Genomic DNA, 11,882 nt, shown 5'->3' on the forward strand with positions numbered 1-11,882 from the left:
ATTATAGAAACAATGTTTTATAAAATTGTCGTTGGCAAAAAAAGTTTTTCTCATTTTTGATATGCGTGGAAAAATATTCTGTTCGCTTAATTATTAATACAGTGAAACTCCTATAAAACTTTCATTTAACAATATTTTATATTCAAGGAAATATTTTTGAGAACCATACCAAATTATAACCAATTTTTTAATTTTATTTAACGAAGTTCTCTATAATAATAATATACAATAATATAGTTCGTAAACGAATTTTTTATATTATCTACGAGATGAAGGTTTTATTACCATTATGCATTACGGCGAATCAGGTGTTTAAAATAAAACAAATAAATATAAGTTAGGGAGCTCATTCTGTGACAGTGCTGCAATTCCGGTTTTTAAACGTATTTTATTGGCAATATCTCAAAAATCTACAAAGGATAATTGAATAATTCCGTATATATATATATATATATATATATATATATTTAGTTCCTTTATATTTTAGATTTAAGTCCCTATTTATTTTTATATTTTGAGTGTAGCTATGAATGAACTATTGTAATCTGTATTTAATCTCAGAAATTTTCAAATTGTTTTTCAGAAATTCGTTGTCAATTTTAGATTCTGAGCGGAGTGATGAATGTATTGATTTTACAATGATGTATTTTTTTTATTTAGTTTTAATTTTTTTAATTTTGTGTTTGTGTACACGAATACCTAAATATAGTGCTTCAATTTTCAACTTCAGTAACTTATCCAGTTGGAAAGTGAATCTAGTTGGTTCAAAATTTAATACAAGGCTTCTAATATATTATTATAATGGTAGTAAGAGAATTTTTAAAATATATAGATACAATTTTTTTTAATAAGTACTACAGAAAGTTCAAATTTTGACAAAATACGTAAAAATCACAACAATTTGCAATTTATTTTGAGTTAAAAATTCATGAAAATGTATCTTTTTAAATCTAAGATTTGAAAATTCAATACAAGATTCTTCATGAGTTTATTTACTTTTAACAAATAAAAAATGTCTACCGTAAAGTCAATAAATTAAATTTCTATATGAGCATTTGAACTAAAACATTGGATATTTATTATTTACTCAATTTCTGTAGTACCAATGTTCATATTTTGTTATTTAGAAACATGAAATTTACACCATATATTTATTTTATATATTCCTATACTTGATAATATTTTCAAAATATTTCAACAATTTGTATGTTATTTATCGACATTATTTATTTGAAATGTTCCGTTTTTAGTTTTTTATTCCATAAATGTCGATTAAATTGTATTCAATGGGTCAAAAAACTTAAAAATTGAATACAAGGTTCCCCATAGGCCATAAGTTGATATAATAACAGTTAGAAAAATATTAAAAATACATGACCACTTTTTTTTTATAACCATTTAAAAATCAATTTATGTAAAAAATTTGTTCAATTGAAAATTAACAAATTCTTTAATCGTTAAAAATTCTTAAAACTTTTAATTTTTATAGCTTAGGATTGTGAAAATTAAAAACATAGTTCAACATCAGTAGTTAATTCTGCAGCAAAAAATTCTAAAAACTATACAAATCCAGTTTTTTTATAGTTTTTTTAAGTTCAAATTTGGATGAAATTACATATTAAATAACCAAGAATAAAAATTTTAGTTATATTACAATCCACTTCCCCGCTTTATTTCTTTTCATAGCTAAAATTCAGGATCGTTAATGTTTTTATAGATGTTTCTCCACAAATCACTCTACCTTAATCAAAAAACAAAACTGAAAAGAAAAATTAGTTTACAGGATGCTTATTACTGTATAACTATTAGATTTTAGATATCTTTGATTTTAATTAATATTTGTTTATTATTATTATTAAATTTAGTCATTTATAGTATTTATAGGAGGGCCTCGTTTTTCGAATGCAATAATTTATCATTAATTCAAATATAACACATCCATTACAATGCCATGTATATAACAACTACTGTACCTACAGCAACGTTTTTAATATTGGATAGTATGAATAGTATGAAAGCTTATTATACAAACAATAATTGTAGCTGTATGCATATAAGACAGGTACCTATATAATTTATTCTAAATTTATAACCTAATAATATAAGGAGCTAAAGACTTTATTGTTTACAATAATCTTAAAATGTATAAAAGAGTGAAAATATGTAATCGATCTGTTGTATCATTATATACAGTCGAAGATTACACATGTCTTCAACGTCCTCAAAATAAAGTAAGTCACTATACATTTAGTGCATAGCAGGGGAAGTTACTGTTTTTGAAATTTAAATTACATTATGAAATACCTACATCTTACATTTTTTTAATTAAGTCATTGTTTTTTACTATCCACGTTAAGTTACACTACCATTGAACTTTTATAACTAATAACATGACTTATTCACAATTATTATTAAAGTTGATTTTTATTTTCAAATAAATAGACTGTACAATCAAATTTAACATTATAAAAAAATTGTTTTGTTACTACACGTTATCATATTAATTTTAAAAGAAATTATCTTATTATAATCGTCTTATACAGTTTAAACTAATAATCTTTATTATTGATGTTGTAAATGATCAATAGCAAAAAAAAAAAAACAAGTAATATTGGCATGCATTTATTCACATATTATCACATTTAATAAAACGAACTTTTTTTTTCATAATATATAAACGTATAGGTACATTTTTGCATTTTATTGTTTGCATCGCAAAAACATGTATTTTAAATTTATAAATGTTTTACTTTTTTTCGTAATTTTGTTTCAAGGTCGAGATAAATCAATGAACTCGTTTAGCTGAGTTCACACGAAGATTGTGAAACGCTGATACAATATGCACATTATGATATTAATATTAGGTATTAATATAATACGATTACAATGTCTAACGCGTGCACCATACGACTAGATTATTCGTTAGAGAAATGAATATGATAATAACCTTGTTTAAAATTATTGTTACGCAATATATTTGCAGTTATAACTTGCCAATTTATGAATAATTAATAATAATTGATGTACCTATATTGTATTCGTCAAAATAAGGAAATTGAGTTGGAGTTCGGTAAATTTTGCAGTTTTTTTTTGATCAATTTGAGTTTAATTTTAAGCAAGTTTCATGCGAGTAATAAATAATAATACTAGGCCGTAATATTTTTGGGTATTCATATACCTAACGATAGTTTTTTCAGATAGTAAAATATGAATAAGGTGCAATGTTTAGGTACATCATAACATTTTCTTTAAGTTCGGGTAAAATATTAAAACATTTTTGTACTCCCTCTTTCAACGTTATTCAAAAATAAGTTTTTGGGATCAAGTTCGCATAGCCCTCCACACTCTGTCAGATAATTTTTAGATACATTTTAAACAATTTTAAATTCAATACCCAATGTATTATGTAATTCATCAGAAAACATAGAAATAAAAAAACTTCGAAAATCGGATGGCCAAATTCACATAGCCACCCTGATCAATTGTAAACGAATTTGTACCCAAATCATCAAAAAATCAAAATTAATAGTTGTACAGAATGCAGATGAGGTTTGTGGTAATCGCCTGTACCTTATTATCGTCTAAAGTTATTTTTAGATTTATAGGTAACCCTTCTGATGAACGGTCTTGGGTCGATAACAACGATAAAAAAAATAAAATATTATTATGATCATAACTGTGGACTGTCGAAGTCATGAAAGTCGTATACCAGACACCTGCAGTTGTATAATTATTTATCCAAAGTGTTTTTCATTACGATATCGTCTATATATATTATAATATATACTCAAATGAAAACGTTTCTTTCTCAAAAGAAATTTTGACGTAAAAACAATTGAAATATTGTAATTAATTAATTATATTAAATAAAAAATAAATAATTGAAACACATAATTATATAAGAAACAGTGGCTAAGACAATAAGTTAGTCTTATACCAAAACACAAAACAATCGTCCATTCCACAAGGCTAGCTTCGTCTTGAATAGTGGACAGCCCCGCTCTTGTTGCCGAGGACGAACGGTTTTATAAGTATAGTATTTGAAATTTTGTAAAATCAGTGTTTTCTCTGCTGCGTATGAAACAACAATGATCATTTTGTTTCGAGTGGAAAGAATATAAAATAATACTATGATGTTCTTAAAACTATTCCTATATTATAATACACAACTGCATCTGCATGATATTAAATCGTCGTTTTTTCCAATTATTGTACTTATTATAATATTATTATTACATCAGAAAAGTAATGTAAATTTTTTTATTTCAACTCCCTCACTCTATAGAAACCAAACTGTCAGTTTGTCGAGCGTAGCGAGAAAATTTTTTTTTAGTTATTTACTTGTAAAAAAAGGCGTATACTGAATTAGGGGCGTCATATTTATGTTTGCTCCCCCATACATTGTCCCTTAATACGGCCCTGCAAACTGACTCACTTTCCTATCAGAAGATATGATATTAAAGTTGAAGATTAAATCAATTTTACTGAACTTATTAAGGTAAAACGTCACGTCACATACAAAAAAGAAATTCACTTGAATAATATTGTAAAACATATACTTCCGTCGCTTCACTCAAAATCTTAAATTAATACCTATATATTGAACATTTTTGGAAGATTTTTAAATAATGATTTAAAAAAATATATTTGTATAGGTAACTACATATTACGTACAATATGACATTTAAATGATATATCGGTAATAATTTAAATAAAACGGTTTTGATATGATAAAAATAACGTTATATTTTTTTATTTCCGTATTTTATCATTTGTTAAGAATAATTCTTAAATTTTTTCAAACAATATTTTATGTCTTAATTGATTTTTTCGAACACTTTACTTTGAAGTTAAGTAACCTAATACATCCAATAACGTGTTAGTAGGAATATAATTTTTGAATGATTTGTAAAAACAAAATTTAGTACTCATACAAACTAATGTTTTATTTTATTCTCTACCCACTTATTACGTCATTTAAGGTTTATTATACTCATAATAATATTATTATTTATTTAAAACAATCGAAACAAAACATTAAACAGCGCACAAAGACACAATCACGAAACACGTGTATCTATTAAACTTCAACATTTATTTCATAAGTTTCAAAGTACTGTTTGATATACAAATGTAGTTACCTATTAGGTTTGTGAATTGAGGAAAGTAAAATTTTATTATCATGCAATTTGAATGCAATTCGTATAGTCTTTAATGAATTTAACAAATATTAGTCTTTATCAACGAATAATAATGCATTTTTATTTAATGATTATAATATTTGATTATGTTAAACAATAATTATGTCCGGGCATGTAAAAATGTAAAAATAAAAATGCTCTAATATTTAAAAATAACGTTCATATCTATATATATATAAATATATATTTTATTTATTTTAAACAAATTTTAACCAAAGAAACATTTTTTATTTCATTTCAAAAGTTTTGTACCTATAAGACTATAAAAATTAAAGTGTTTACTTCAACTTTTGATTAACAAAAATAAAAGATTTAGGTATTTTCATTTAATCTTCCGTCACCACTCGTAATATTAATGTTTATGTGGCTCAAAATGTTCAGATTGATAATATTTGATTAGGTAAAAATGTTAGCAAATTATAACTTATAATGTTCATTTTTAAATAACAATTTTAAAATTAAATTAAAGTTTTAAATGCCATAAAATCCTTAAAATACTCTAAAAATGAAATAGGTACTGGTCTTTAAATTGGAAGTAAAAAAATTTCAATCTTCTGATTAAATAAAAATATAAAATGTATATCTATACAGTATACATATAAAAATGGAGACAAAAATGTATAACAATTCATCAATTGAGAACGGCTGAACCGATTTCGCTCACTCTTTTTTTGTTTGGGTCGTAATTGCTAGGAGAAGGTTCTTACGGATGAAAAATTGAGAAAGTTATCGGGTTAGAGAAATATGAAAAGGGTGTGATGAAATTAAAGTGGCGCCATCTGCCCAGTAAAAAATAAAATAAATAATATTAATATTTTTTGGTAGTCAAAGGCAACCATTTAAACAAATAAGTGCTTTCGAGAGCAGCTGGACTTATTTTTAGGATGGACATTTTTGTTTATTTATAAATGGTAGTAGTATGTATTTGTATGTCCACAGCCAGCTGTTACGCGGTAAAAAAATTGTTCAAGCGGAAATGTTCCTCTCCGAGAACACCGATTTACCGCGTAACACAATACGGCGATTACACAAAATTGTCTGTCTATTTGCCCCTTGCACAAAAATATTTACCGCATCAACTATTTTCTTATTAGATTTTCAGTTTTTTTAATTTTTCAATCAAATATCGCTAAATTTTATAAAAATAATATTTCAATTAAAGAACACAAATTATTTAATAAACTTTTTTTTATAAAAATTAAAAAAAAAACTGAAAACTTAATAAAAAAATAGTTGATGCGGTAAATATTTTTGTGCAAGGGGCAAATAGACGGACAATTTTGTGTAATCGCCGTATTGTGTTACGCGGTAAATCGGTGTTCTCGGAGTGGAACATTTCCACTTGAACAATTTTTTTTACCGCGTAAAAGCTGGCTGTGAACATACAAATACATACTACTAATGGTTGCTTTAGTGACGGTTATTATAAGCGATTATTAATTGTTCTGTGTTATTAGTGATGGTTATATACATTTATCTGTTAGTCCTATATACATTCTTAAACAGCTGGACCGATTGCGACAAAATTTGGTACAGAATTGTATTAGACATATGGGCAGAAGATATGGTAAGTTAGAAAGTGTTATGCCTAAATATCATTGAATTGAATATTTAAATTGTCAACATTATATTGAAAAAACGAAGAAAATTACATAATGATATACGAAATTGAATATCGTAGTAAGATTATAATATATTTTAACCACTATCTATCATTATGTATAAAAATATACTGCTATAGCATCATCACATGAAATGAATTTAACACACAATATGAACTTTGGACCATAAAAGAGATAGGATTTTTAACGGGCTATGAAGTGCACGGGTTCAGCTAGTTTGACATAAAATGAATAACGCATAGCTATAGCTTTGAAAAACAATCCAAGATTCCAAAGTGTAACTAGAAAGTCACTTATTGAAATATTTCTCATAAGTTAGCAGAGTTTTTATCATCACTATTTTTAATTGTGCCCGAAATAAATATGTCTGCCTCCCTATTGAAAAATAGTATTGTATTTTAAACTATTAATTTGTTCAATTTTATTTTAATTTAAATATTAATATGACTCCAATAATAGAGAATAGTAAGTTCCAACACGAGAGTATCAAATAAATAATTACATATAATATAATAAATAAAATATAATATATAAAATATAATTCTTACTGAAATATAAAAATGAGATGTGTATGTTCCTACACAGTAAATAAAAAAGGTGTGTATGTTATTTCCTATTATATGGTGAAAAAATTAATCTGTGATTATTACCTATTGGATTATAATATTATAGTATGAATTAAGCGTATTAATTAATCCCTCTTGTTTTAACCACTCTGTGTGGTGCCTACACGCACTTAATAGTGTGTATAACGATAGATTAACGATAAAGTTGACATCTAAATTCGATTTTTTGACACACAAAGTGCTTACAATTTTTCATTACTGATACAAATGATACAGAAAACTTTATTTTGGTTCGGTAATTTGTATAACTAATTATAACTATGATAGGTACACAGCATAATACAATGTATACGTGGTAATTTCTCTTAAAAGTTTTGTTTGTATATTATTTGAAACATCCGATGTTCGTACATATCCGTCTATATTAATCATATTCAAAGTCATAATGAGCCAAAATTTATCATTCATGTTGAGTGAAAAAGGCAAACAACTGCTAGTTTTAAATGATTTTTAATTTTTCAAACATCATAAATTTAAAAAAAAAATAAATGAAAATACGATGCGTTGTGTTATAAATAAGTGTAGTGAAAAAGTATATACTGTGTTTCAAAATGTCCAATTAATAAATTAATAAAATATACAGATTAATCGTGTTTTGCAGACCACTACAGTCATGCGAGTGATGACACTAATTATAAACGACAAAAATTAGCAAACTGTTGCAAAAGAAAAGCTGTACCTATATAGACTCTTTAGTTGAAAACCCATCAAAAAATCAAAAAAAAAAAAAAAAATACGAAAAAAACCATCTAAATATATGTAACGAATAAAGAGATTTAATTTAACTTAACACCACTTAAAGCCAAGGAACGAAGTTCAAGAAACATTAAGTTTATAAGACATACAAACAAATAGAGGTAATAGTTATTTCTGTCTATAAACAACGCGTAAAATGAGATAGTAATTATTTCATGTAAAACAAACATAGATTTATTAAAATAATTAGTTGTCTTATAATTCATGACGTATAATACTCTTAATTTAAGAGGATGTTTTAAAAAAATGTTAATTGTCGCAGAGCGTTTAATTAGCTTGCATTGTAGAGTGGAGGACTGCCGTCGCCCAAACCAGTGTTGGAATTCAAAGTACCGCAAAGCGCAGCACTAGATAGGAAAAAATTAAGATTTCACATCGTAAAAACATGCTAATTTTGATTAAAAATAAATCGATCCAGAACGGTTTTAGGGCAAAAACACAAAAAAACAAAATTGTAGAGAATAATATTTTAGAGGGCATCTTTTGGAAGAATTTTTTTCATTTTTTAAATTATAACGCCAAATTTCCGTTTAAAGTAAAACATAATTTCAACAATTTCAATAACCTGTAACTTAAAAAAAAAATTGTTAAAAATGGCTCCGAGGTGCCATCGTAAATATTATTCTCTTTAACTTTGTTCTTAGGTGTTTAGCTGTAAAACCACTCTGAAGTTAGTTATTTTCAATCGAAGTGGTCATGTTTTTGATACAGAAAGAAGGTGGTGTGACGTCTTCTTAAGTGATAAAAATTAAACAAAAAATATACAATTCGTGGCATCAAAAATTCAGTATACATTCCGTTAATGTTTTGTTTATTATTACCAAATAAGGAAAAAATATATACTTTACATTTAAAATATTGGGAAAAAAATACCTGGAGTAAATAAAGAAATTATTTTAGATTTTTAAATAGATTGCAATCGCATTGAATTGCACCAAAAGTTTTTGAAATTTTTCGGGAACCAGAGATTATCGATTTCATTTGAGTCAAGCTTGGTGTTGTACCTTGATGTTATAGTGACGCACCGCAATAATTTAATTTAGTGAATGGTCATGTAGGATAATAGTATACATTTTTAGACATCCTTTTCTCAATCCAGAGGAAGTAGGAGAATGTTTTAGACATTTTTTTATGGTAGACGAATCTTACAATTCGTCTATAGCAGCATTTTGTGATTGTTTAATATAGACAATATCGTCAATATCACGCATCAAATTATATTATTTTCCATCTAAAAATGTGGGCACATCCATTTTTTTATATAATAAATACTACAAACATATGTGAAAGTTATCGTTCATATTTTAATTAAATTTCTTATTACCAACAACATTTTTTTTTTATTTAATTATTGAACTTCTCAAACGTTTTCATGTAAATACGTATATCAAACCAAAAACCAAAAATAGTAACTCAAAAACAAACATAAGCAAAAAATACGTCGAAAAAGAACTAAAACTCTACAAAGTTTTAGATATCTACAATTAAAATTAATCAATACGATTATGTTAAATTTTTAAGCTTCAGAAATAAATTTTATAAATTCAAAACAATCACATTTTGTGATATTTATTATATTTTAGTATCTATTTATGAAAATGTATTATTCGATTTTTATTATTTGTATATTAATGAAATTTGAATTTTTTTTACCATGTAGGAACTAACATATAATATTATTATGTATTTTTTTTACCTGTTAGGTCTTGTGTAGGGTCTTACATTTTCCTCAAATATTATCGTCGATGTTCGTAAGTGCACAAAAATAGCAAGACCGGTAAGTAAAGATTATAGTCTGCTGCAATCCTGCACTGTATTACAATAACATTTCATAATAATATTTTTACCAGCCATAACTTTGTAATCTAATAATCGTAGGAGGTATAATATATTATGTATTTAAAATTGGATTTTTTTTTATCCATCATTCCCATTAAATTAAAAAACTTTTGTAGGTATACTCTTTGCACTTAAAACAATAAATTGAATACGCGAATGAATGCATATTATGTTTATAATTTATTTGTTTTCGTCGTGTTCGTCAAAAAAATGTATTGGCAGATATATAATAGCTTCTTATTGTTAAAAACTGTAATAATATAATATACTATTGTAATTTATCTAAATCTATAGTATTATTTGCCAATCACTGATATTACTTGATTTATCAGACCATTTGTTCGAAAAGTCAGCCGAATTATTATATTATCCTGATAAAAACGCCATCGGCACTAGTAGGTTTACAGAGTGATTCTTTTATCAAAAAACACTCATTATTTTAAAAAGTATTGACTTTTTTAAAATTTTATTTTTTCAAAATTGTAGATTTACACTCTTCTTGAATTACTCATTATTTTTATATTTTCCACCCTTATATTTATTAGATAAACCACTATCAACTTTTGATTTTCAAATGGTAACCTATACTTAAAATTTCATAAATGAATAAAGTTATTTTTTTAATTAATTATTACGTTAAAATTTCGAATTTAGCGCTAGTAGTTTATGAGTTATAGGTATTTAAAGTTTCGATTGGCAGAGTGGAGTGGTACGGGGTTACCCCGCAAAATGTTTGTCCACTACTCCGCTTGTCAAAAATTAAAATACTTATAACTCATAAACTACTCGTCCTAAATTTGATTTTTATGGATCAACATTTTTAGAAAAATATTTTGTTTTGGAATATGAAATTAAATAACTATGTTGCCATTCAAAAAAGTAAAAAACTTAAAAAATAATAAGGATAAAAAATATTTAAAAATATAATTTTTTAATAAAAGCGTTGGTTTTTTAACAATTTGAAACTAGGTATGTAAAAAAATATTTTGAAAAAAGTCAATACTTTTTTAAATAATGAGTGCTGTTTGATAAAAGAATCACCCTGTATAGGTTATATTATTGAGACGTATAATATTAATATATAATTGATTTATTATTAAAGTAAATGCCTATATACTCGTGTGACGTGTATATGCATATACCTATATTAATAACTAGTCTATTATAATATAGTTACGTCCAGCCGTTGGGTGTATGTAATAGGTATAATATTATACACGGAGTGATCCATTTAATATAAGACAATGCATATTATGAGACGCGATTCTTACATTAAATGGATCTACCTGTAGGCATAGGCGCAACTAGGGGGGTGCTTGGGGGTGCTTCAGCACCCCAGCCTTTAATTTAGCACCCCCAGATCAAAAACATCAAAAATGGAAAAATTATATGAAAAAGTTTTTTTTTGTTGTGTAAGGTTGTTAAAATATTGAAAGAGATGTTGTTAATAAAATTACTTTTTCAGAAATATTGGAAATATATTCCAATTCCACTAATAAAAGAAAAATAGTATTAGTGTAAAATAGTATATTATATATTATGTATAGGTAATATTGTATATTATGTAAACATAGTATTATTACCTAATCTTTGAGATGATTGTGCCTCATGTAAGTGACTGCTAAAAATGTAAATTGTATAATTATTTTGACATCAGTTATTAAAAAAAATAATATTATTTATCTGTTTATACTAGGTCATTATTTGAATCACATAAATAATAATATAGGTAATATACCTAATGTAAATATTTGTGTGCTTATGTTTTTATAATGCATTTAAGATTGGTTATAGTAATTATAAAGTTGAAGTAGGAACTTGAGGTGTGGGGGCATAGC

The sequence above is a fragment of the Diuraphis noxia genome, unplaced genomic scaffold (genome assembly GCF_037042655.1).
Source record: "Diuraphis noxia isolate RWA-SAM2 unplaced genomic scaffold, SU_Dnox_SAM2 contig0001, whole genome shotgun sequence".
Taxonomy (NCBI): domain Eukaryota; kingdom Metazoa; phylum Arthropoda; class Insecta; order Hemiptera; family Aphididae; genus Diuraphis; species Diuraphis noxia.